The sequence below is a fragment of the Equus przewalskii genome, chromosome 9, assembly GCF_037783145.1.
Source record: "Equus przewalskii isolate Varuska chromosome 9, EquPr2, whole genome shotgun sequence".
In the NCBI taxonomy this organism is placed as follows: Eukaryota; Metazoa; Chordata; class Mammalia; order Perissodactyla; family Equidae; genus Equus; species Equus przewalskii.
In genome coordinates this window covers 68,859,120-68,870,825 of record NC_091839.1, presented here as the reverse complement: position 1 = coordinate 68,870,825, position 11,706 = coordinate 68,859,120, and the positions used below count along the sequence as shown (strand labels likewise).

The 11,706-nt window shown below is 37.5% G+C and overlaps 1 long non-coding RNA gene across 1 annotated transcript in view; it reads right to left on the bottom strand.

The window, feature by feature from the left end:
* LOC139073391 (uncharacterized) overlaps positions 1-8,375 on the bottom strand; it is a 42,798-nt gene extending 34,423 nt beyond the window's left edge. The window contains exon 1 of the long non-coding RNA XR_011522062.1: positions 8,268-8,375. This is a non-coding gene — a long non-coding RNA (uncharacterized lncRNA). The remainder of the gene's footprint in view (positions 1-8,267) is intronic.
* Between the last annotated feature and the right edge of the window lie 3,331 nt (positions 8,376-11,706).

Below are 11,706 nucleotides of genomic sequence, written 5' to 3'. Positions count from 1 at the left end.
GAGTGACCTAGTGTAAGAGGTTATGCACTGGGCCCCAAAGCTAGGCTTCCTGGGTGAAAATTCAGATATTCAACTAATTCACTGCACAGGCATAAGCAGGTTATTTAATTTCAGTGCCTGTGAATGAGAAGAGGAATATTACATCATAGAAATCAGGATTTTTGTAACCCTTAAAAGAATTGATATGTGCAAAGTACTTATAGCAGTATCTGCCAGGAAGCAAGTACTCTGGGAATGTTATCCACGCTGTTATTATCTCCAGGTTTAATCCTCCCTGGGATGCTTGCCTCATTCCTAACAACTTCAGTTCTGGCTCTGAGAATCACCAGAAAAAAAAATTAGGTAATATTTATTTTTTTTAGCTAAAAAGAATTGTTTTATTTGGAAAATGAAATACAGTATAGTGGGAACAGCTCAGAATCTGATTTCAGACGACCTAGGTCAGGTCACAGCTGTCCCTTTCTCGCTATGTGGTGCTGGGGAAGTTGATGTCCCTTAGCCTGTTTCTCATTTTTGAAATGGAAATAATAATGACCTATACCTCCCAGGATAGTATGAGGATTCAGCAAGGTAAAGCTTGTGAAAGCCCTTTTGTAAATGGTGCTATGCTAATATTTGTGACTGTTGTCATTGTTCTCTATCATTTGTTTCAGGCCGCTAGAAACTATGTCATAATACTTCCTGTACAGTCAGTGAGTGATAACCCTAATTCAATATTCCAGGAGCAAAGTTGGTCTTTCATGATGGTTAAGTCTCATATTTTGAATGAACTGGCCCAATTCATTGTGACCCTAGAGAAAAACAATCAGTGTATGAAGCGAAGTCCGTTACTAATAGATTATCTTTTAAAATGTGAAAAACAAGCACCACATACACACATGTACAAACTTAAATTTTTCCTTTCTATGTCTCACTTACAACTTATTCTTCATCTGTTAGTAGAATCAACAGGACAGAGCAACTCAGAAAAACTAAGACTTTCCTCGAATAGACAATGGCTATATTATTTGATGATTGCATCATCCTAGGAAGTAGAAGACATAGTGGTATCCCTTTGTACAGATGAGGCTCAGGGGAGGTGGGAATTTCCACCAACATCATCTGGCTAATTAGTGTTGAATTGAGGGCTAGTACCCAGGTGGCTGGACTTCTACCCCATACTGAAAAGAAACTCTATAAATCAAGTATAAATCAAGAAGAATTGGTATTTACTAGCCCCAGCTCTTTGCAAAGCAATAAACAGAACATAGTAAGTGGAAGTGTGTCTATTATTTTGGAAGATAATAGAAGAGATATAGATGAGGTGGCACTTCCCGTAAACACCTGATCAGATATAGTCTTCCTCCACTGGAATATATCGCAATGCATTTAAACATTACCCCAGGTTCACTAAAATACACTCCCCACGTAGATCTATGCCTGGAATGAATCCATTTGTCTGCCCATGCCCGCAGCCATTTTTCTCAGATGGACTTATGAAACCTAACCAATATGGGGTAGCAGAAATTAAAATCATGGCAGTTCTTTAGCATGAAGCATTTGTGAGTGTGAGCCATGGGCACTAGGCCATTAACCTGTTCAATGCCCTTTTAGTATGAGTTCCATGTATTTCCTCGGGTGCCCAGTAGAGTCTAAAGGGAGGGAGGTTTTCAATGAGGGGGACTGCTAAGGACAGTCAAGGAAAGCATTATGATAAAATGAGCCTGGATAGGATCCCTCAATGATAAATGGTAACTCAAGAGGCCATGAGAGCAAAGGGAAAGAGAATAGTAGTCATTGTGGCTTTTTCTATTCCTTGACACAATCCAGTGAAGCTGAACTCCCTTCGCTTTCCTCCTGCTGCTGACTTCTCAAAGTCTGTGTGTATTATTTTCTGGGGAAAAAAAAGATACTTTAAAAATTGCAGAATTATTTATAAATAAATTGATTATTTCTTAGGCTCAAAATGTTACTAACTGGTCTTTATAACACTCAGGTTCATTTATACACTTGTAAACTTTCATTTCCAATTGCTGAATAACACCTTTAAGTTTTGTGTCTGCTATCATGCTTTTTTATAGAAGTAAAATGAAAATGGTGTATGCAGACAGGTTTTTGTTTGTTAGAGTCTATGCAGGATTAAATCAAAGACCCATAACTGCACTCCAGATTCAGTGAACAGACGATATCTGTCTTACCAATCTGCTGAATATTCATCCAGCATGCTGCTGTTGAGAGTTCTGTCTAACCAATACATTCTTTTCCCTTTCGTACATAGAGTTTTTCAACACCTAATGTGGTAAAGGATGAACACAGCTTTACCTGAATACTAACATATCGGAAAAAGGCAAATGATAGTTTCTTACATTCTTAAAAAAGCATAACAAGGACTCTGGAGCCAGACATTTATGTTCAAAGTTAGGATCTGACACCTACCAGCTCTGTGACCTTGGTTGAGTTTCTTAAACAACCTGTGCCTCAAATTCCATAACTGTAGACTGGGAATAATAATAATACCTACCTTATAGGATTATTATGCAGAAAAAATGAGTCAACATTCGTAAACCATTTAGAACAATTTTTAACACTTAAAAAATCTAGTAAGTCCTAAATAGTTTTTGTATGTATATATATATATGAATATATATTCATGCATATGTGTGTGTGTGTATAATATATGTGTGAATAAAGAGGCTGTGACTTCAGATTTCTCAGTATGTGTCCCCAGTGTTCAAGCAATCATGAACTCATACATTTGTCAGTGCTTATTCTCTTTTGAAATTTGCTCTTTCAAAAGTTAATTAAATAAACGGTGCATCTTAAAATTCCTGACTTTTTCTTGTACTTATTGTTAAACACTGAAGTTTAAACTTAATTCTTTATTATTAGAATATAGAAAGGGACTTACATATTATCTTAAGAAAACTTGAATTGGACAAAATCTATATCTGAAAATAGATCTTTTAGGTAATCTTTAAAAAATTTAGTGAGGTAACCATTGTCAGCATGGTTTAATGTCTAGAACATTAACATAGTTCCTGTGTATTTCCTGTCCTTTTAACGGCAGCCAGTAATTCACTGTAAAAGCCACCTTCAAGTCCTCTCTCACCTTCTAAATCTATTCAGTCAGCAACACTTGTTACTCCTGCGTCTAGAATATTTAAATCAAACTTGTTTCCTCCAGTTGTTCTGACACTGTCCTAGTTCAGATCCTGATCATTTCTTTTTTTCTTTTTTGAGGAAGATTAGCCCTGAGCTAACATCTGCTGCCAATCGTTCTCTTTTTGCTAAGGAAGACTGGCCCTGAGCTAACATCCATGCCCATCTTCCTCTACTTTATACGTGGGATGCCTACTACAGCATGGTGTGCCAAGCGGTGCCGTGTCTGCACCAGGGATCCAACTGGCGAACCCCGGGCCACCAAAGTGGAACGTGTGAACTTAATCGCTGCGCCACTGGGCCAGCCCCCCAGATCCTGATCATTTCTCATATAAATTACTTCAACAACCTCTTCCCTCTAATCCATGCTATCCTATGATCACAATTTATCTTGCTGACACACTGATCTAATCACATGACTTAGTCATTTTAAAAATCTCAGGGTCTCTCCATTGTCTCTGAAGCACAAGTCTAGAGCCTGCAGCATGGTACAAAAGGTCTACCCCAAACAAGCTCTACTTTCCCTTTTCCTCATTGTCTCAGGCCAGTTTCCTCCCCTTCAGGCCCCTCTCCAACCTGTCACTAGATGAAACCAGTCACCATTCTTTGAATAAGCTATGCGCTTTTAATATCTCCATGTTTGTTACTCCCATTGTTTCCTCTGCTTCTGATGCCCTCTTTCTTACACTCAGTTTAGAAGAATCTTGGCTGAACTTTAAAATTCAGTTTAAAATGACTATTTCTCTAAAGACTTCCCCTAAATCCCTTCTCCTGAACTCCCGTATCACTCCACACATGTATTTCTTGTAACAATTTGTGTTGTAATTGATGGTTTTACCTATTTGTCTTCCCCACTCCCTGTAAATTCAGAGGGCCAGGCATGTCCTAAACATCTTCTAACCCCAGTGTCCACACCGACCTGGGTCAAAGAAGTTTAGTCAGGGTATATACGAGTCTGTGTGTCTGTATGTTTTAATTTAAAAAGTGCCAGTTTCAGCTCTGAAGCTGACTGGCTGCATCTCTTTAGACGAATCTTTCAGTTCTTTAAAATGAGGAGTTATATCATAGGCCCTTTCTGACTCTAAAATTTTATGATTTTATAAAAGTAAAATAGAAAATCAGTGCAAGCATATTGAGAATAAAAATACTCTATCAGGTTAATAAGCACAAATGTTCTTATGTATACATAAACCAGTATTAACATGTTTCAAGTAATTACCTAACCAAGCTAACACTAAATGGGGATTTCTTCTTTATTATATATTTTTTAAACTGAAGCCCTTCCATGAACTTATTAATAAATTTGATAAAGGAAAAGAAGTGAGGAAGGAAAAGGGGGACTATATTGGGTAGAGGAGAGACTGAGAACCCAGAAACTGCCTAGCGAGCTATTTTGAATATATTCGTTTGTGGGATGATTGGAGTTCCATTAAGGTGAAAGTTGCACTTGGGGGCAGAAGTCTGGGGACACTGGGCTTCCACATTCTGCAGGGTGCTTTCCTTAATTAAATGAAATTTCAGGGAAAATCATGCTTAAAAGATCTATGATTGGCAAATATCTTCTTTCCAAAGAAGCTACAAATAAAAAAGAAAGAATGCATAATTTTTTTGTTTGACTTGAACTGGAAGACAGAAAATGAATTGTAAAAAGTTATAAATGTCCCCAGATAAGACTCAGTAAAGTTTCCATTCAATTTTCCAATTAAGATAGAGTTCATAAGAAAAAAAAGAAGATTTTGCCAAACCGCATTGAAATTTTAGATGTAGAAATTTATTTAAATCTTATTTTATGATCAGATCCAAAATATTATAAATGAGAGTTCAATCTGAAACACTATTGTTAGTTATTATGGTTACCTTCAAACCAAAGAGAATCTCATCCAGAGAAACAAAGCTGGGTTCAAGGGTGTGTTTCTTTGTACTCTTCTATTGTTTTCAAAGCACTGTGCTAATTACATTAAAGAACACTAAAGAACTGAAGACAAGGTCATTGACCCCAAGGAAAACAAAAGTAACACACGGACAACAAATGGACAACATAAGCAAAGCCAAAATTACATACCTACAAACAATCTAGCAATGCCAAGAAATACAAAGCTGGGAGCTGATCTCGGAGGAGGAAAGTTAGTCTGGGAAGGCATCTAGGAGAAAGGGAGCCTCTAGCAAGGTCTTGGAGGAAGCAAAGCAGGGGTCATGCAGCTGAGGAATGAGGACCTTAAAGGCAGGGCAGCAACCTCAGCAAAACACATCTAGAGGTAATGCTGGACCAGATGTGTGCGGAAGTTGGGAGTAGCTTGATTAAAATGAAGAGACTCTGAGATGTCACTAAGAAAGAGATAGGGGACCAGCCCGGTGTTGTAGTGGTTAAGTCCATGCTCTCCACTTCAGTGGCCCAGAGTTCACCAGTTCAGGTCCTGGGTATGGACCCACACACTGCTCATCAAGCCATGTTGTGGTGGCATCCCACATAGAACAACTAAAAGGACTTACAACTAGTATATACAACTATGTACTTTGGGGAGACAAAAAAAGAAGAGGACTGGCAACAGATGTTAGCTCAGGGCCAAACTTCCTCACCAAAAAAAGCCTGCAAGAAAAAGAAAGAAAAAGAAAGGGATAGGAATGACAGGGACGCATTTGCAAGATCCTTGGAGAGTATTAGCATTTAGTGCAAGCAGTGAAGGAAGCCAGAGTTTATGCAACAAACCTTTCATCCCTGCACTCCCATAATCAAGAATGTATTCGAAGCTCCTTAGTGGATAATATTGCAAATTTCATCTCCTAAGCTTAGCATTCAACTCCTAGCCTGGAATTCAAGATTCTTCATGATATGGTCTAACTCACTATTCTAGTCGAATACCCTATTTCTGTCCCATACAAACCTCCACACATGCATATTGAAACTAAGTAGAGCTGAGGGCATTTCTTTATATTCTTTTGCATAAGAGTATGCTTTTTAGCATTTCTGCCTTCGCTACTATTTTCACTTCTACCTGAAATGCCTTCCCCACTCCTGTCGTTGTGGGTCCTCTCCATCCCTTACAGTCCAGCAGAATTCTGCATCTTCCATAAAGCCTTCTCTTCCTCTCCAGCCCACAGTGATTTCCACCCCAGTACACTTCAGTTTGTGCTTATTGTTTATAACACCTATTTAGCACTGAAACACTGACTTAGTGTATAGTTACCTTTACTTATACAATGTATGTGAATAATTGTATGTCTACTCATAAATAGTAAGCAACTAGAGAGTAGAGAGTTCTCTTATATTTTCCATTTCCCACAACACCTTGTACACTTTAAGTGTTCAGTAAAAATTAATATATTGGCTTCTTAAAACATAGGAGAACAAGACTATTCCTGTCTTTTAGGGTTTTATCTCAGCGCTTTCTTCAGCTCTTAATATATCATATGTTCTGTTTTTATTCCACATAATAAACAAATGATAATAAGGTGAAGTGGGAGAAGCATAGCCTCCGTAATCAGACAGATCTAGGTTCAAGTTCAGCCCTTTCTACTATAAGCCTTGTGACAACCTTGGGCATATTCTCAACTTCCCTAAACTGTATTTTCCTCTATTACCAATGAGAGTAATAAATATCTAACTTGCAATATCTTTGTAAGATAATGTGCAATAATTCTAGGCATTCATGAAGATTATCTATTATTAAAGTTTTCCACCTGAATTTTCCCTATGAATCATTGAATGGTTATCCTTCAACAGAGAAATCTTTTCCTTGCTCATTTCACCATTTTAAATTTTCCAGCATCTCTTAGAAATAAATACCTTATCCTGTTTTTTGTTACTATCATTATTTGTGTGTGTGTGAGGAAGATTGGCCCCAACCTAACACCTGTGTCAATCTTCCTCTATTTTGTATGTGGGATGCCACCACAGCATGGCTTGATGAGAGTGTGTAGGTTCGTGCCTGAGATCCAAACCCGTGAAGTCCAGGCCACTGAAACAGAGTGTGCAAACTTAACCACTATGCCACTAGGCCAGCCCCATATATCCTTTTTTCAACAGACCATGTCTTCTTCTCCCTTTAAAATGCTCCTGTTCTCTTAAGGTTCACTCTATAAGATTATACCACTCACTACTCACCTCGATACCGTCACCTACTGATGTCCAGGTCATTTTCCCTTATTCACTGAAAACCTGAGCATCTGGCTCACTTTCTTTCTCCCTACTAACATTAGTTATCATCATTTTTGGCAAACTCAACACCCTCATAGAAACAGACCTGATCTTCCCATGTCTCAGTTCTTTGACTTCCCTTCCAAGGCTTTTTTCCTTTCACCACAAGTTGGCCACTGGCTCCATTGCCTATACCCTACAGTTTGGCCATACTCTCTGAAACACTGATTCCAAACAACTCATTATGACCACTACTTCATATTTTTCCAGTTGAATTATTCTAGGTGTCTCATTCCAACAATTATTTAATTCCACTGTAACTCTTATCTGTTGCTCACTTTCCTCCTAACCTAACACAGATTTCACGCTTCCTCACTGAGATCACTCTTTTGCATACTCTCAATTCTTTTGCCCTTCTGTCCTTCTATCGCAATGCCTTGCAAAACCCCAAATCAAGTTTAATCTTGTTCATCACCTCCCAGAGCAGCTGAGCATAGCTAGAGAAAATCACACAATCGCGCTGAGGTTTCACTTTAATTAACGACCCCAAATCTCTTGGGAACATTAAACTTTTCCTGGAAATGCCACTATACTTCCCTGGCAAAATTGCTTTTCCACTATCCAAAATAAATTTATACTATCTTCTCTCTGGTCGGCCATCTAATGGCTTCCTAACCTTGCTTCTTATGTGACTGGCAAAATTAAAGTAATAAAACAAACATCCGTATTCTGTCAAATTTAACTATTCTACTGCATCTGTGTTTACAAACTTTGTCTTTTCTCTTATTACTACCCTGGATGTTATCAGGACAGGCAAACCCCTCCTCTTGTGCACTATATCCCAAGCCCTCTTACCTAAGCAAGACCCTTATTTCTACAATAATCCCCTTAATGCCCTGTATCTTCAATTTCCTATTTTATATCCCATACATAGGTCATATTCCTAAATATATTTATACATGTAAATAGATATGCATATACTCAAATTTCTCACCAGCTCCTGTTCCATTCCTCTGCTCTACCACACAGAAAAGCTCCTCAAAATAGTTGTCTGTGTGTCTTCTCTTCAATTTCTCTTTTGAATTCTGTGTTTATCTCACTTAATCAGTCTTTTTTCTTTGGCCTTTGTCAAAGTCACCAGTGACCTCCATCTTGCCAAATCTAATGATCGATATTCTGTTCTTGTCATGCTTGACCTCTCTGCAAAGTTTTACACAATTGACCTCTCCTTTCTTAAAACTTTTATTTCACTCAGCTTCTCAGATACTACCACCTTTTAGGTTTATTGCTTCCCTTCCTTAGTTTTCTTTGCTGCCCCCTCTTCTTCTAACCCCTGATTGTTGCAGTGCCCCAGAGATCAGTCAATTTTCTAATTGCCCACACGGTACTTACACAGATATCAATGAGCCGTCTCAAACCTAGCAGGAACCTTTGAATCCGCAGACTCTCCTTATCCTCCCCGATCTAGTTAACGGTGCCATTATTTAGCCAGTTGACCAAAGTTAGCAGTCATTCTTGAGTCCTCTCTCCTCCTCACTCTATATTCAATCCACCTGCAAGTTTTGGTCGTTCTACCTTCAAAAAGTTGGTTTCTTTGTTTTCACTGTTAATGAAAATGTATACAACAGTCTGAATGATCTTCTTAAAACATAAATTAGGTCATACCATTTCCTTTCTTAAAAATCTTTTACTTTCTTCTCTGGTAGACAAAAAAGAAAATCAAATTATTATTTATATTAGTTATTGCTTCCACCTGGAATTCTCTTCCCTAGATTTTTGCATGTGTCGATCTTTTTCATCTTTCAAGTCTCTGCTCAAATGTCACCTCCTCACTGAGTCTCCTTCAAATACTTTATGCAAAATACCTGCTCCTCTGCCTATAATTTTCCTTCTTCTTCCCTGCTTCATTTTTTTCATACCACTTACCACTATTTTAAGCTATATTTTTATTTGCATATTTATTTATTATCTGTTTCACTGTATGATAAGCCCCATGAAGGCAGGGACTTTACTTCCCTTGTTTATCATTGAATCATCAGTGCCTAAAACTGAAGCTTGCACATATTAGGTGTTGAATTAATATTTGTCAAATGAGTGTTGAGTGAAAATATTTAAATATGAAAACCTATGGATCTCCGTCCATGGTCTTGCTTGCTCATCTGGTATTATTCACTCTATTGCCACCGTTCTAATTCAGGCCTGGCATTACTTTGTTTCTGTTCACCTATGCCTCTATCTCTATTTTCTCTCTTTCTCCAATTCATTTTGCATGCTGACTCCCATTAATTTTTAAACAACTTTATCACTTTCTCATCTTCATTAAAAACATTGGTCTTTATATCTAAATTAAATTTTACAATTTTCAAAGTGATTTTCCTTGCAGTATTAAACTCATTTGAACATGCCGTCTGCCAACACAAAAATCTTTAGCAGTTCTCTGCAGCCTAAAAGTATTTCTCCTGACATTCAAAGCTTTTTGTAACATATTCCCAATCGACACTAAGTTTTAGTTTAGATGCTATTTACACTAGATCAAAAGTAATCTCTCTCTATGTTCTGAGTTTCTGAAGTGCATTGTGTTCAGACACTCATATGGCTCTTTCACATATTTTATTATATTGTCTATATATTTCCATGTACTGCTAAATTGCAATTTCCTGGAGCATGGGAACCATATTTGATGCATGGGTACACCCATGTAGCTAACAGAATGATATATTTATACCAGTGATCAGTATATATATGACTCATGATATTTTTTATTTACATTCTTATTACCAAATTTAACATATTTGTGTTAAAATCCATAACTGAAAATTTTGTAAAATGTATCTATTCAGGGTTATGTGAAAGAAACGTTGATCTTATCTTCTAACTTGGTGGTTTGGATTATGATTACTATGACATCAAGTTTTGAGGGATGGTGTAGCACATAATCAAGAGGGCAAGTTCTGGAGCCAAACTCCCTAAGTTCAGAATGCCAATTCTTCCATTTGCTGGCTTTGTGACCTTGGGCAAGATGATTAACATCTTTTTTGTGTCTCTCCCTCGTATTTAACAAGAGAAGGATAATTAGTAACTCTTTCATAGATTGTTAAGAAGATTGCTTAAGTGAAGATTATAAGGCTCTTGAAACAGTGGCTGGCACATGGAAATCACTCAACAAATGTGAGCTATAAGTAGTCTTCCAACTTCTATATGCAAACAACCTCCTACAAAGCTACCTATGGGAAAACCATCACTGCTTGGTATTTCCATTGGGATAATGGAATTCATGTTTAGGGGACAGATAAATGTTCTCTGTTATGTATAAACCTACAGAATCCTTTGTATATGAATTTACATCTCAAGCTCTTATTTTAGGGTGAAAGGGTGGAGCTCAGTGTTATTTCTTGGATGGTACTTAATATTACAAGGATAGTCACAAAAGATTAGCCAGCTCCTGATCCTTACATGAAAGCTGGCAGTTTTGAGAGCACACAATTATATATTCACAGAATCCATGGTTCAAATTAAACTCCTCAAAATTAAATTTACTCCCTTGAGAATGCTCAACTCAAAGCAAATAATATGAGATATTTTTTATGTTAGGATTTGTTAATGGAGGCTTAAAGACTTGACACAAATATTTATCTCTTCCCCAGGGAACAGATTAATGGATAAGTCTTTAAGCATTAGAAGCAATTAACACCAAAAAATAAATGGCTAGAACATGATCACACTAATCTGTAAAGACCTTAAATGGTTTCAGAAACTCTAGTCAAGATTCTCGTGGAGGAGCCAGCCCTGATGGCCTCATGGTTAAAGTTCAGTGTGCTCCACTTCAACAGCCCTGGTATGCTTCCAGGGCATGGAACCACACCACTTGTCTGTCAGTAGCCATGATGTGGCAGCAGCTCACAGAGAAGAACTAGATGGACTTACAATGAGAATATACAATTAGGTACTAAGGCTTTGGGGAGGATAAAGAAAAAGAGGAAGATTGCAACAGATGTTAGCTCAGGGCAAATCTTTCCCAGCAAAACAATAAAATAAAATTAAAAAATAAAGATTCTCATGGCAAAGACCAGTCTTTCAGGGTTTGCCATTACAAAATCATCTATCATTCTTTTCTCTCAGCCATTATGGAAGAACAGTTTTAAGATTTAGCTTTTGTTTTACACAGCAAGTAAATAAATATATAAATAAATTTCACATGATTAGATGCTTTACAATAATTGCTCCCAGTTTAGACTTTTAGTTTGCTTTTATGGAAAGAATACCAATAAGCTATATGGGTGCATTCCTTCCGTGAAGCTGCTATTTGGAAAACTAAGGAAATTCACTTTGTTTTTCCTTTTGAAACCAAAGTAGTACTAAAGTATCTGTTGCCATTAACGTGTTCCTCAGCCAACAGAAGGGAGACTATTTCAGCTGCCTACACTGAGGTTAGA